Genomic DNA, 15,602 nt, shown 5'->3' on the forward strand with positions numbered 1-15,602 from the left:
TTTCTCACATTACCAATACAAATCAATATTGTGAGATAATTAGAAACTTTAAATGGGACTCTAACTTGTATTGGGCTACGGTAGACGTTAAATCATTATATACGAACATTAGCAATAGATTGGGTTTGGAGGCTATAATGAAAATTTTAGGAGAAGGTCCACGTACATCATTTGTGATTTCTCTCTTAGAATTCGTTCTCAGTCACAACTATTTTGAATTTGATAAGAAGATTTTTCTTCAAATAGATGGCACTGCAATGGGAGCAAGTTTTGCTCCAACTTACGCTATTTTGTTTATGTCAATTTTCGAAATTAATTTTTTGTACTCCATGACATTTTTTCAGAATAATGTTGTTTCTTATTTTAGATTCATAGACGATTTATTTTCATTTGTAGAGGGGATGTTTCAGATTTTGATAAGTTTATGGTAGATCTACACAAAAATAAATTTGGTTTAGAATTCACATATATTACTAACAAACAGAAAATTCAGTTTTTGGATATTTTGTTATATGTGGACAAACAGGGGATTGTCCAATTTAAACCATTTAGGAAGGAGGTAGCTTCTAACAATTTTCTTCATGCATCAAGTGCACATCCTATGCACTTAATTGAGGCACTCCCTTATGGGGAATTCAAACGAATTTATGAACACACTTCTGAACATAGTCTTCTAAGTTTGGAATTTGACTTAGTTTGTAAAAGACTGTTGAATAGAGGTTATTCTGAAGCTTCTATTAGGAAAAATCGTGCAAAATTTGATTCTACTCAGAAGCATCATATTATTAAGACACCCAATATTAATGTTACTCATAATGAGATTGATAGGAATGATAGGATATTTTTTGTCACAAAATTTTCTTTATTTTCGGATATTTTGTTTAATATTGTTAATTTTTTGTGGCCTTTTGTTTGTAATAATGAAGAGACTGGGTATCTTTTCCCTAAACATGTCTCTTTTTCATATGGTAGATATCCCAATCTCAAGGAAATGTTGAAACCTAGATATCTCTTGAGTGATGTAATTTTGTTAAATTCTGATAAACAATTAGGCATGTTTCAATGTGGAAAATGTAAGATATGTAAGAGGGTGAAAAACCTATCAGGTAGTGTTATTAATGGGGTTAAATATTATGCTGAAAACAAATTCAATTGTAGCTCCTGTGGTGTAGTTTATATTATTGGTTGTGACTGTGTTTTGCCCAAATATTATATAGGTCAGACAAAACGTCAACTGAAAAAACGTATATTAGAACATATTGGTGATGTACGTAATGCTAGAAGTAGCAGTCCAATATTTGAACATTTTCAGAGTGTACATAAAGGGTCTGTGGACTCATTATATTTTTGTGCCCTGGCTAAACCTAATGCATCTTTTGGAGGTAATTATCAAAAAAGTTTATTGAATCTAGAAAGCAGATTCATTTTAAAATATGGTACATTGAAACCTTGAGGTTTGAATTTAGAAATGAATTTAAATATTCAATAGTTATTTCTATAGCAATTTAATGTTACTTAGTTCTTAGTGGTTTCAAAATTGTGTGTGTCTCTTTAATTCTGTGAATTGTCCTAATTTCCTTCAATTGTATTTAATTGTGCTTAATTGTTTGATTGTTGGTAGCACCAGTGTATATATACTGCACCTGGAGGTATGTATTTTATTCCTTTGAAGGCTGTTGGGCCGAGGTACCGGAATAAATTTTATCCTGCATCCTTCCTTTTTGGTTTGTTCTCACTCTTGTTTGCTGCTGTTAGTTGCTGCAGACTTTATTTGTCCTCTGAGTTGTTTGTTTAGTTGGATGAGAGTGCTTTTATCATGCTGGGTGCTGCACCTCCTAATTTTTGCCATGATTTTCTTCCTCCTGTTATATAGCCTATTGATTTTGTGATTCCACCAGGGTGGCTTATTTTTTGAATTAGTACTGTACTTCTTCCTGGTGGGTACCGGCAGTTTCCTCTATGCAGCTATTCACATGCTTCTATGGGGATTCTGTGAACCGTTCTGCATAGGCAGCAGTGTTCTCAGGGTTTATGGGGCCTTGAAATGTTGCCAAGTTCTCACTTAACAGCAGGAAGTTAGCCTTAGAATAGTTCCTGAATATTCCAGGTTTAGCTGGGAGTATATGTTTTATTTTTACTTCAAATAAGACCATTTTGTGGTTTGACCTTACCAGGGAAGGCATTACAGTAGGGGGTGTGAAGCACTCTCCCATATTAGTGAGGACCAGAACCAGTATGGTTGCACCCCTCATTGGTGTATTGACTATCTGGTCCAGGGAGTTTGTATTTACAAAATCCAGGAATCTCTGTGCATGTACATTTGATGTCATATAGAATTCCCATTTAATAGTGGGGTAATTAAAGTCACCCATGAATATGGTATTGGGTTGGATGGTTAGTGATTCTAATAAGTTCAAATACATGGTATGGATTTCCTGGGTCATAGACAGGATCCTATAGCTTGCAAGGAAGTGGTATTGGATTTTACCTATGGTGATTTGGACATGGAGCAGCTGAAGTGCATTGTCCTGTTTGACCAGCCTTGAAGTATATTTAATTTTTATGTAAATAAAGACACTTCCGCCTTTAGTTTCTGCCTGTGAAATAGCTGGCCTAAATGTGTGAAATGCATTATAAGTTAGCAGTGCTGTTGTGCTGTCTGCAGCTTTAAACCATGTCTCAGTGACTGCACAGATGTCAGCATTCTCTATGTTGAAGAGAGCTTCTAGGGAGTGGAGTTTTTTGTTTTGACTCCAAGCATTGAGCATTAATAGCTCTAGATGTTCTTGGTTGTCATCCATTTAGACAGAAAAAAAGCTCTTGTAAAAGGGCAAATGGTTCATATGTAAAGTTGAAATGGATAAAGTAAAAGGGATATTGTTCAGGGGGGGATATCCCAATGATCTACTTGAGGAAGTAGAAGTGAGTAAAAAGGGGGAAGAGAATATTTTTACCTGTTACAAGGTACAGGAAAAGTTGGTGTCAACAATGAATGTAAAACCTTGGAAAAGTTCACTATAGGGTTTGAAAAAAATGTATAATTTTAACCTATAATTTAGATAGTTTTGAAATAAAAAACTCACTAACAACAACAACAACGAGTTTATTGAGTAATATGAACAGGCTTGATAGTTGAAATTGAAGGCTGTCAAACCCCCTGATTTGAATGATGTATTTCAATAAGCAGTATTTTAAAACTGAAAGTGATACACTGTTAATTTTTAATAATGTATACACTTGTGCTTTACTTTATGTTTATGTGTTAACTGTGATAAAAACCTTTTCGGATAAGTTTTATTGGGTATTTACATATAATTTTGATGTGTCATGTGGATGGGGGTATTTAAACTGAGAATATACATGCTGTGAACTTTTCTGTTGAAGTCTTGCAATATTGAAGGCTCTTAATATTTTATAAACAGTTGTGTTATCCTAGGGGTACTTCTGGCATTCTTTTTGAGATATTGCTTTGCAGGTTGAATGTTGCAAATTGTTTGTAACTGGTTACAGTTTGAAAATTGACAACTGACCATAATAGCACCAACAATCTCTATTGGGCACTCAGATAACACTGCACAGATGGTACCAATGGAAATATTAGCTCTTGTACATGATCAGTGAGACACTTGATGCAGTTGACCCAAGTTTGGGGGATTTTTCATCTGATGGGATTCAAAGAAGGTGATGTATATATGGAAACTGAACAAATTAGTTCACCTAGTCTGCTGTATATGAGTGGAATTACAACAGCACAGTGGAAAATCAATCTGGATGGGATGTTAATACAAAAGAAGTGATGTGTGAACCAACATCATGTAAACTAGACATTTGATAGAAGCAACAATTTTTCATTGAGTGGTTTATGGATGCACAAGGTATGACTTTGGAAAAACAGTTTCCAAAAAAATGTAGAAAGTTGTAGATTGAAAATGATTATTTTCAAAAATGGAAAAAAACTGAGGCAGGTACCTTTAGACTTGGAAGAATCCTACAGGTTTTGAGGGAGGTTTGTATTTGCATACCAAGTTAATCACCTTATTTTATAGACATAGTTTTGAGTTGATGTAAGTTTTAATGAGAGTCAACAACAGGGATGAATCAGTTTGAAAAAGATATTTCTTATTTAGACTGTAAGATAACAGCAGACTTTTTATTTTCAAATTATGAGTATAAATATAAGAATATTTTTGGGAAGGTCAATGAGGTGGTGAAGGAAATAAACTTTGAATAGAAAAAAAAATGATTGAAAGAGGTAAGAAAGAATATGAAAACAACATGGCATACCCAGCACTGTAATTTAAGGGCACTCTGACGTTGCAGAAGTTAATGCAAGACAAACTACTGAACCAACAGCTACTCAGGGAGACAACAGGGTTGATGAAGAAGGGGAATCCCCTGCAGAATATCCACTTTTGACGTAATGAGATCCTTTGACAAATCAACAGAGCAACAGGGGCATGGGACATTGGACTCCCAGGGGGTCCTACCCAAATGTGAATCAGAGGGAGATGGGGAGGGCAAAGATGAGGGAAAATTGGAACCTGGATCAGAATGTTTGGACATATTATTACATTAAAAAGGTAACTTTAACATTTATAATTATAGCCAAGTGGATATAAGCAGGTCACATTGTAATTTATTTGGAAGGGACTTCACTTTCATGCCTGCTAACAAAGTGGATATTGCTGAGGTATTGATTGGTTTTAAAGTTATTTGTTAGGAAGCTCAGTTTTTCTATGTTTTTCCATGACTATCACAACAATTTTCGCAACTCAATGGAAGCAAAACAAAGAGGAACTTGAGAAATAAAAATATAGAAATGTTTTATGTTACGCACTTTTGTTCTGATAACTGGAACTTCATTAGAACATCTTACACTCATTCTTTAACAATTAATTAACCCAGCCTCACCTTAAACCCATGTAATAGCAATCTTCCAATCATGTACTAACACCCCCCCAAAAAAAAATTAAAACTAAACAGATATACATTTCATTGTACATCATGAAGTACCCTAAAAATGCTAAAAGCAAATTGCTAAAAATAAATTATTTCCCCTTAATTAGAAAACTCTGTTCTATATTCTATATAAAAATTACAATGTATTGCCATAACATTTTATATTGCTTTATAAGCTCTAAATATTTGCCTTCTTTTTTATAATAAACCATTAAAAGAAATAATTTCAATAATCCCTTGTGACTTATTAGCATTTAAAACCAACTGCTAGTGCATTTCCCTTACTTCTAAATGTGTTGTCCAACTCTCACCCCTACTAAGGGGTGGCACTCTGTCCAAAATGAAAAATACAAACTTCTTAAAACCAGAACAAATTGTGCTGTCTTTATAAAAAGCATTCATTTTTCTTTTAGATATGTATATTTGTTTTATAATATTTCTATTATTATCTATTAATTTTTATTGTTAAATTTTCAATAGAAACAATTGAGAAAAAATATTCATTCTCTTCTGCCTCTTCATAGCATACGCTTGTTGATATATCCTAACTTTCAACTGCTTGTTAGTTTTGCCTGTGTAGAATGCAGTGCAGGATAAACTCTTTATGTAATAAACTACCCTCTTAGTATTGCAGTTGTATCACCCGTTAGGTGATAACAATCTAGGGAAGTCAGCAATTACCATGTTTTAACTTCAAGAATATACCTTCAATAAGGACAGCATTAAAAATTATCAGCCTATTCTCTAATAACTGATTTAGGTTTTTATGTTTTCATATATATATATATATATATATATATATATATATATATATATATATATAGTTTTTTCTCCCCTATTTTTTGTCTAAGTTCAGGAGTATCAAAAACTATACTCCACTTTTTTTTGCCTTGAGATCCTTTACCACATCCCCTTAATCACTGTAACTACAGATCAATGCCTTAGAAAAATGCTGTTCTTTTCTGTTTCTTTTTGTTTTCCTTCTTTTTTTCTCCACCTCAGTTATTTGAATGTTGAGGACATGATACTGTAAGAATATGTATGCCGGCAGTATTTATATCAGTAGGTTTGCTCTCCTCTGTAAGGCACTGCTTTCTCTGAGTTAATATATTTAACTGTGTGGTAGGTGGAGGGGGTGCTTACTTACTAGCTTCAAATAAGTGGATTTTCTATGATACACTCAATTTTACACGAGCTATACTACATTATTTCAATATTTAACTTCAGTGCTAGCTGTAATTGCATTTAACATTTTGTTTTTGTTGAGGGCTCCCAGAAGGTAAAGGGTGCGAGTCTATAATATACTTCATAAGCAGTCGCTTTGTCTGTTACCTACTTGTCAGTGTTCTGTTGTTGTTGACATAAGGTGCATATGTTGGTATTTGTGGCTTACTGTTGTAGTGATTCATTTTTGATTTTTATAACTTCTAGAAACTGACAGTTTGGATGATGTCAAGCTTCAAACAAAATGCTTACAAAAACTACGTGTATTGGATACATTTGGGCTTCATTACAGATAATTAAATAAAAGTGGTTGTTAGCATTAATACTGAATGTTGCAGCTTTGAAACTGGTAAAATAAATCTTTTTTTTTTACATTGCATTCATTTGTCTATGTGTTTGGGCTTCATTACAGAAAACGGAAAAAATGTGATTATTAATACTAAATGTTTCAACTATGACACTGGCAAAATAAGTGTTGTTCTAAATAGCATTCATTCATTTTTCTTTCAAGCTAAGTAATTTGATATTTATCCCTGTGTCCCACCAAATAATTGTATTGAGCAGTACTTCTACATGAGATAGAGTTATGATTACCATTGTAATTTGGAGTATTTATTTATTTATTTGACATTTGTTAACCGGGATGGTCCATCTGGGACGAGGCCCTTTTTCAGTGGAGACCCAAGGAGAAAAGCTTCATAGTTACAAAACATATACAAACTCCATAGTTACAAATCATATGCAAATACACAAATAGAAATAACGATAATGTAAAGCAGTACATAATAATAAGACTGATTACAGATTGTATACAGTGTTGGCTATCTATGTATATTGAAGTAGGTAAACCAGGAAAAATAGTGTTTACAGTAAAGAGAAAGCAAGTTAGTAAGGAAGTTTCTGGGTAGCAGTAGTTGTTGAACATTTGACTGGTGAGGGGATTGTAATAGTATAAGGAAAGTTTAGGGGTAAAAGTAGGGAAGGCTTTTGAAGAGAAGAAGAGAGGGTGAGTTAGGATGGAGGTAGGGCTAGGTACTAGTAGGAGAAAAAAAAGTGACTTGTTGGTCTGGAGAGATGGGTTAGCCAGGGGGCTGATAACAGAGGCAAAGTGTATATAAGCTAAGGTGATTTCTCACAGTCTTTTTGAATAGAAGATTGGATCTAGTGTTTCGGATGTCCAGTGGGAGTTTATTCCAGTGTTTGGCGGGGTAATAGCTATACAGGTTTTTTCCTATGTCGAGTTGGGTTTGGTTATGATCAGGAGGTGTTGGTCAGAGCTCTCGAGTGTTCTAGCTGGGGTGTAGGATGAGATGATGGGTAATATGGTGGGGCAAAAGGTGGACTGGAATAGGATGGAATGGATTATTTGGAGCTGAGAGAGTGTAAGGTTGTGAGGGAACTCTAACCATTTCAGTTTTTGTGGTGCAAGACAGTGGTGAGAGGAGCAAGAAGGTTCAGTGGCAAATTTTGTTACTTTATTAAAAGTGGATTGAAGTTTGGATATAAGAGAGGTCTGCAGGTTGTTGAGAATCTGAGAGCCATAGAGAAGGGTTGGAAGAAGGTAGGCCTGTGATAGCACAACCTTTGCTTGAGAAGAGAGAACGTTTTTGTTTCTGTAAAGAAGGCCTAATTTTTGGTGGGTTTTCTTGATGTTGTTTAGTACATGGTGGTCAAATTTTAGCTGGTCATCAATGATGACCCCAAGTAGTTTAGTGTGATTATCCACCATGATAGATGTGTTGTTGTGAGAGGAGATGGAGAAGTTTGGTTTCAGGTGGGTCATAGTTTTTGGTAGAAAGAGAAGGAGTTTGGCCTTTTTTGGATTTAGGATTAGATGGTTTAGGTTGAGCCAGGTCTTGATAGACAAGAAATATTCCTGAGTTTTAGTATGGAGTTCGGGAAGTGTGTCTGCAATGGTGATGACTGTGGCATTGTCAGCATATTGCATTAAGGATGAGTGTGGGGTAGAGCTTGATAAGATTGGTAAAAATGTTGAAAAGTAGTGGTCCTAGGATTGATCCTTGGGGAACTCCCATCAGCACTGGAAGTTCTGGGGAGATAGCTGAATCCCATTTGACAGGTTGGGAACAGTTGCTAAGATAACTAGAGAACCAGGAGATAATGGCAAGGGATAGGTTTAATTGCGAGAGTTTCTCTAAGAGTATTGGATGGTGGACAATATCATATGCTTTGGATAGGTCAAGAGACAGGAGGCAAGTTTATTTTGTTCTCTATATTGAGAAATAGTGTTTATGAAGGTGATGAGAGCTGTAGAAGTGCTATGGCCAGGGCAGAAACCATGTTGGGTGGGGGTAATTAAGGTGTCTTTGCTGAGGTGCAGGAGAATTTGTTTGTATACACATTTTTCAAAGCTCTTGGATAGGGGTGATAGTATTGTGATGGGCCTATAGTTAGTTAGTTCAGTGGAGTTACCTCCCTTGTGGATAGGAATAGTGTAAAACTTCTTCCAGATGCTTTGGACTGTAGCTTTAGTAATAGACCTGTTGATAAGGATAGAGATGGGTAAGGCTATGGAGTTAGCAACTAGTTGGAGAAAGAGTGGAGGGAGACCATCTATGGAGGGAGAGCAAGATTTGAGCTTAAAGAGCAGTGATTTTTATGTAAGAGTTTGTAGGCTGAAAGTAGGGGAGGGGTTAGGGTGATTAGGGAGGAGGTGGGTGGGGTGGTGTTGGAGTTGGAGTGATTCACAAGTTTGCTAATGAACTCTATAAAGTATGAGTTGAAGTTAGTAGCAGTTTGGAGATGAGGGAGTGTGGTGCTTGGGTGGGGGATAGATGGGTTTCCTGGATGAAGGATATGATTAATAGTATGCCAGAATTTTGGGGGGGGTTATATAGGTGTGTTTTTTGGGGGTTAGTATAGTAATTCTTTTTGTCATTTTTATTTGATTGCTTTGCCCATTTACAAAGTTGTCTGTATTGTTGTAGGTGAATGGACAATTTGCTTTTGCTCCAGAGTTTCCATTGTGTGTCTCTCTGTGCCATTAATGAAAGAATGGAGGGAGTAAGCCAAGGAGGCACAGTGCATTGTATCCTGATCTTGCGTAAGGAGGCCAGGGAGTTTCAAATGTTGAGGAATGTGTTGTTAAATTCCATGACTGCTTCCTCGAGAGGTAAATGTTTGAGAAAGGTCCAGTCATTAAGAGATAATTGATAGTTGAGTTCATTAGGGTCAACGTTTTTTATCTTATGGAAGGTTTTAAATATATGGGGTTTGAGTTTGTGTGGAGTAAAGCAGAGGACATTGGTAGGGGAGTAATCACTAAGGGTGGAAGGAAGGGTTTCAGGGAAGTGATATTTGTGGGGATGGGATACAAGGATCCAGTCATGTATGGAAGAATAGTTGGTGGATTAGGTGGAATAGGTTGGAGTTGTGACTAATTGGGAGAAACCATGTAGGTTAATGGAGGTGGAGAGAGATAAGGTTGTGAGTGTGGACCAGTTGATATTGACATCTACCATGATTATAGTCTCATTGTGGAGGTCTGAGGAGAGAGTAGAAAGCAAACTTTCAAGTACAGTGAGGTTGTCACTGGGTGGGATGTAGATAGCAGCTATATAAAGAGAGTTGTGGGGGTTTATTCTAAAGTTGGCCAGAAGGAGTTCAGCAGGGGAATTGGGTGGGGAGGGGGAAGGGACAGGAGTAAGTGTGAGGTTATCTCTGTACAAGATTGCAACACCACCTCCTTTTCTTTTTGCTCAATCTAGTCTTAGGATGTTATATTTAAGAGAGAGGCTGTCCCTATTAGGGATGTGGGGTTTTAACCAAATCTCACTAAGGGTTATTATATATGGAGGGTGGTGTGAGATCCAAGAATGGAATTAAGTTATTTTATTTACTATGCGTGTCAGGTTAATGGAGTAAAAGGAAATGTGTTTTTGTGGGATATGATAGTTAGAGGTGGTGATATGTTTGAGGGTACAGTTTGAGGATGCTGGTAGAGCTGGGTTGGGGTTGGGATTATGTCACCTGCCAGTAAGAGGGAGAGGAGAGAAGGTATTGGCTGAGGTTTGGGAACAAAGAGTAGGTGGCACTTAGGTTTTCCTTTACTGTGTGTTGTTTTGCCTGAACCATGTTTTATGTGTGGAGGTAAGGTTGTGTAACCAGTGCAGGGTACTGGGGTTAAGAATGAGTGAGGTGGTTGAGTGAAGATGGGTGGATAGGTAGACGTGGGTGGGTGAATGAAGCATTCAAGAGGAAAGGTGTTAGAGGTGAGGTTATATAGAATTGTAAGAGTTGAGGTAGCTAGTAGTGCCAGAAGAAGGGAGTGGTGTAGCATGGTGGATTGTAGTTAGGTGAGAGGTGCTAGTGTGAGAGTAGGGAGGTGCAAGTAAGAGTAGTAGTTTAGGCTTGACGTTAGAGGCAGATGGGGTGAGGAAGTGTGGGGTTGGGGATGAGGTATACTGAGTAGCGGGTAAGGTGGAAAAGAGGGTGGTTTTGGAGGAGGATGGTGAGGAGAGGGATGGGAGGGGCAGAGTTAGCTGGGTGGGGATTAGGAGGGGGTGTGGTGAGAAAGTGTTTAGAATTAAGAAAATTATGTCAGGGGTGGATGAGAATGGGGGTAGGGTAGGGGAGCCGAGTGAGCCCGAGCATAGCGTGGGCGAACGGAGTGGGTCTAGCCCCCCTTCAGCCAAGAGTTCTTCTAAAAACAATCTACAGTTTAGGCAAAGGCTTGCTCCAGGGGCTGATAGTGTGTCTCCCTGTTCTGCACTATACAGCAGTTATAGGGTATACATTTAACATTTTTATAAGTACTGCATATTCAATTAATCACTTCTCTAGTTTGCTAGTAAGTGCAAAGGACTAAAGCTCTAAGGTGTGAACAAGTTGCTTCCTAATGCCCAGGGTACACAGTTTGATTAATTCCACCTTCACTTTTCTACTGTGTGACTCTGAACATCTCATTTAACGAGACAGTGCTCTCAGGCTGCCCCAGAAAAGGGACAATTGTGGGCCAACTCAAGCAACAAATAAGTAAAATTAAAAAAAAAATCTAATGATAACAGCTTTGATGTATGACTCATGCTTTGGACCCAGTTCCAAAAGACTTACTTTCAGTGTAAGTGACTTTCTCTGGTGTACTACTCTGAAGTACACCACTTACACAGAAAGCAGGTCTTTTGGAATCTGGCTTCTGGTGTAGGCCTGTTGATAGATATGCCTTAAACTGAAGTAAACAACTTACACTGAGATCACGTCTTTCGAAAGTGGGGCAGACTTTCTCCAGAGTAATTCACTTATACTAAGAGCAACTATTTCTGAATCTGGCCCTGTGTGTTGTATTATATTCTAGGGTTAGTAGAAATATGAGATGCAAAAGGAGAATCTTTAGCAAGTGAGAGAGATAACACTGCAATTGTGGATGTATAAGAGGCTGGCATTGTACTGAATTACTATCAAGGGCTAATAAAAATATAAGATGCAAAGGAAGAACCTTTCACAGGTGAAGGAAATTACATTGCAGCTGTCACTTTGGGGAGACTGCAGTCATTCATGAAATAAGCCTCAGATGTAAAACACCTGAAACAATGAAGGCCATGTTACAGAAATTCAGAATAGTGGAATATAACTTTTGGATGATTTTACAGGTCATACAAGACACTGTGGAATCTTACATCATACACCCTGCAAGGCATAAAGCTACAAAATAAATACTAAGGAACATTTCCTAAGAGATATAAATGAGCAGAAGAAACTTTTATTCAAAAGTAAAAAAAAATCACTGCTGTCATGGACATGCTTATGTGGACTGCTCATGCAGATACATTTGTGGAAGCTAAACAATGATAAGAAATGTGAATATATATATATATATATATATATATATATATATATATATATATATATATATATATATATATACACATGAAATGCAAAGGATGAGCTGTGAGGCTTTTTTTTTTTTGAAACCATTTATATTTTATTAAGGAAGACTAACTGGAGGGTGGAATCCTAAGCAGAATATGTATCATCGGCCACACTCAGAGGCATCATAAGTGGAAGAAGATTTAAGAACAGTCTTCAGTCTAGACACAATATTTTGGAAAAGCTAGCTGTGCTTGAGGATGAAATGAGCCTCTGTGATTTGGACTTTTGCATAATGTTGTAATAATCAAGCCCAGAGGGTGATCAGAAAATAAGCTAGCTATAACTTTGCTTTTTGGCTGTTTAGCATTTTCCCAGTTGTAAATATTTTTGACTGGTCCTTGTAAAGAAATTTATTTTCAAAGACATTTCATCTGTTCTGCAGATTTGTTGAGATGTTATTGTGCCTCCACAGTTAATCTTTTTGTGCTGTGTGTCAGGTTTTCATGATAGCAATGCATGGAGTCAAATGCTCATGTGAGATTATCAGTGCTGAGCTGGGTTCTGGCAGAGCATAGTATTGTGGTTTGCATAGTCTGTTACAAAAAGCTGTCTGACCCAAACCTGAAAAATACATTTTTGTCTGGAGAAATAAAACCTTATTTACCTTTATATGAATAAATACATCAGAAAAAAGTTAATTAACATGAGATCATACATTTCCTGTGCTGATTTCTCACTTTCGATTAACTATCATAATACTTCTTTTGGCGAGAATTATGCATCTTGCTTTTAACCTGAAAATAGCTGCTCACAATATAATAGTTCTCATTTCCATTTAGAAACTAATGTGTAGGAAGATTACTACAGCAGATGATCATATTTATTTATAAAACTGTAAAGAGATAGAAGCATTTTTTTTCTGGAAATCGTTCACTTAGGTTGAAAAATGTACTATAAGTGCAGTTATCTTTATAAGTGTGTGTGTGTGTGTGTGTGTGTGTGTGTGTGTGTGTGTGTACATACATTTTACGTTTGCTATGGCATTCAGGTTACACTATTGGGCTGTGAATTATAGTGGACCATAGACTGCACTGCAGGAACCATAAGACATTGCACCATACACATTGGTTTATGATCAGCCACTTAAAACAATAGGGCAGACAAAGCATATAAAGCCATCAGTTAGCTTAACAGTATTTCTTATTATAGCCCAAACAACCCAGGTTTGGCTAGTAACCTGGGCACTGAAGTAGATGAAAGTCAAAAAGGCAGCCAGCATCCAGAATGAATGTATCCAATAACCATTTATTCATATGTTCTGACCCAAACAAACAGACCGGTTTTGGCACAAAGCCTTCTTTAGTGATAGCATAACACTCCATCAACTGACTTAATATAGCCATAAGATAATTGGCTAATAAGTAAATACGTGATGACAATTACACATTTAAAGATATCATACCAAAAAATAAAAATCAACATAAAAGTCAAAAGATTTTATGTAAATATACTGAACACAGAAAAATTAGTCATATCTAGATATCTTGATATTTACACTGTGAAAACAAACTAGCCCAATTAAACAACTTGCAAGTATGATCATTAAGACCCAGGTTAAATAACCCCCCCTAGTCTAATAATCCAAGCCTTTTCTTTGCTGTTAAGCATATCGTGCCATCCAAATTTATTAATATTGTCGCCCCTGATGGCATCAATGATTTGAAACTGAAACTTTGCGCTGGTATGAGACAATACATGTTTATATAAAGCACTAGATAGATGTTTGTTCCTAATGCCACTATGATTTTCTGACATCCTGATTCTCAATGGTCTTGAAATCTGCCCAATATAAAAGGCAGAACAGGAACAGGTGGCAAGATATATGTCCCAATTGGTTCCACAATTGCCAAAACATCTAATCTCAAAAACTTTTGTTGTATTCCTGCTAGAAAATTCTTTAGATTTTCTCATATATACACAAAATGAACAATGACCACAGGGAAAGGAACCCCTTAGTTGGTCACCAGAAAGTGTGAGTTGTATACCACCCATATTTGTCTTCCCTTTTTATGTAGGTTCAGAAAATAGACCAAAGTACGACCTCTCCTATATGAAAATTGGCACTCTGAGGCAAGAATATTAGCTAAAGCTGGATTAGCTAGTAGGATATTCCAATTACTTTTAATCACATTTCTAATAACATTAATACTCCTACCAAATGTGGTCACAAATCTAATGGGGACCACCCCTGTATTGTTTTTTTCTTTATACCTAAGCAACTCATTTCTATTAAATTGTTCTGCCCAATTATATGCTGACATGATATGACCCAATTTATAACCTCTGGCCTTAAATCTGTTCTTTAAGTCATGCTAATAGTATTTGTAACTTGCCTGATTGGAGCATATCCTTTTGATTCTCAAAAACTGAGACTTGGGAATATTTCTTATAATATGTTTTGGGTGTAGACTGTTGGCATCCAACAAGGCATTATATTGTGGGTATTTTCTGAAAATTTTTGTATCAAGTATATTATCACTATTTCTAGTGATAAATACATCCAAGTATTGAATTTCACTATATTGCATATTGAGAGTAAATTCAATACCCCACTTGTTGTCATTTAGGTATTGAACAAACTCCAATAGATATTCCTGATCAGACCTCCAAACGAGCCAGCAGTCATCAAGGTACCTATGCCAGATGTCCAATTCCTCTATATAGATATTGTGCGCCCTATAATAGATAAGCTGTTCCTCTAGGAACCCCATCAATAGGTCGGCATATATTGGTGCAAATGATGCCCCCATTGCTGTACCTTGGACTTGCCAATAACAATCCTGATGAAAATAAAAAACATTCTTGGTTAGTACCTGATCCATCATAAAAAATATCAGAGTATTAAAACCCGGTGGATAAAGATTACCCTTGACCAACCAATATTCAATGGCCTGTAATCCGTCCCAATGTGGAATGTTCGTATATAAAGATTTAACATTAAGGGTACACATCCACCAACTGGGCTCAAGTTGGGAGTCTGCCACAATTTGTAGGAATTCATTCGTGTCTTTCAACCTTGATCTAACTAAACTCAAAAGAGGTTGTAGATGTAGAGTCTTTAATTCCAAAAGTGGTTCTGTTAATGAACCCCTGCCTGATACAATAGGTCTACCATGTGGTTTAGTTAGGTTTTTAGGAATTTTGGGCAATAAATAAAAAGTTTGTCTATGTGGATCAGTCACTGTTAGCTGTTTCTGAGTATTTTTAACAATAATTCCCTCTTCAACAGCTAAGTCCAAAAATTCATCTATCTCCTGTTTAAACCTATTGGTAGGGTCTAAGGGCATAAGCATATAATGCTTACTATTCCATAACTGTGTTTGTGCCTCAGAAACATATTGTTCCATATCCAACACCACCACAGCACCCCCCTTATTTGCTGTGGTAATGACAATATTGGGATTATCCCTCAAATCCTTCACAGCTCGGAATTCTGATTCCGACAGATTGTTACCGAGTATGAATGATTCCTTTTGTTTGAAGTGTAGGTCCCTGATGACTTTATCTTGAAAAATGGTTACATGTTTGTC

This window comes from Protopterus annectens, chromosome 12.part0 (assembly GCF_019279795.1).
Source record: "Protopterus annectens isolate FY-2018-M chromosome 12.part0, PAN1.0, whole genome shotgun sequence".
Lineage (NCBI taxonomy): Eukaryota > Metazoa > Chordata > Ceratodontiformes > Protopteridae > Protopterus > Protopterus annectens.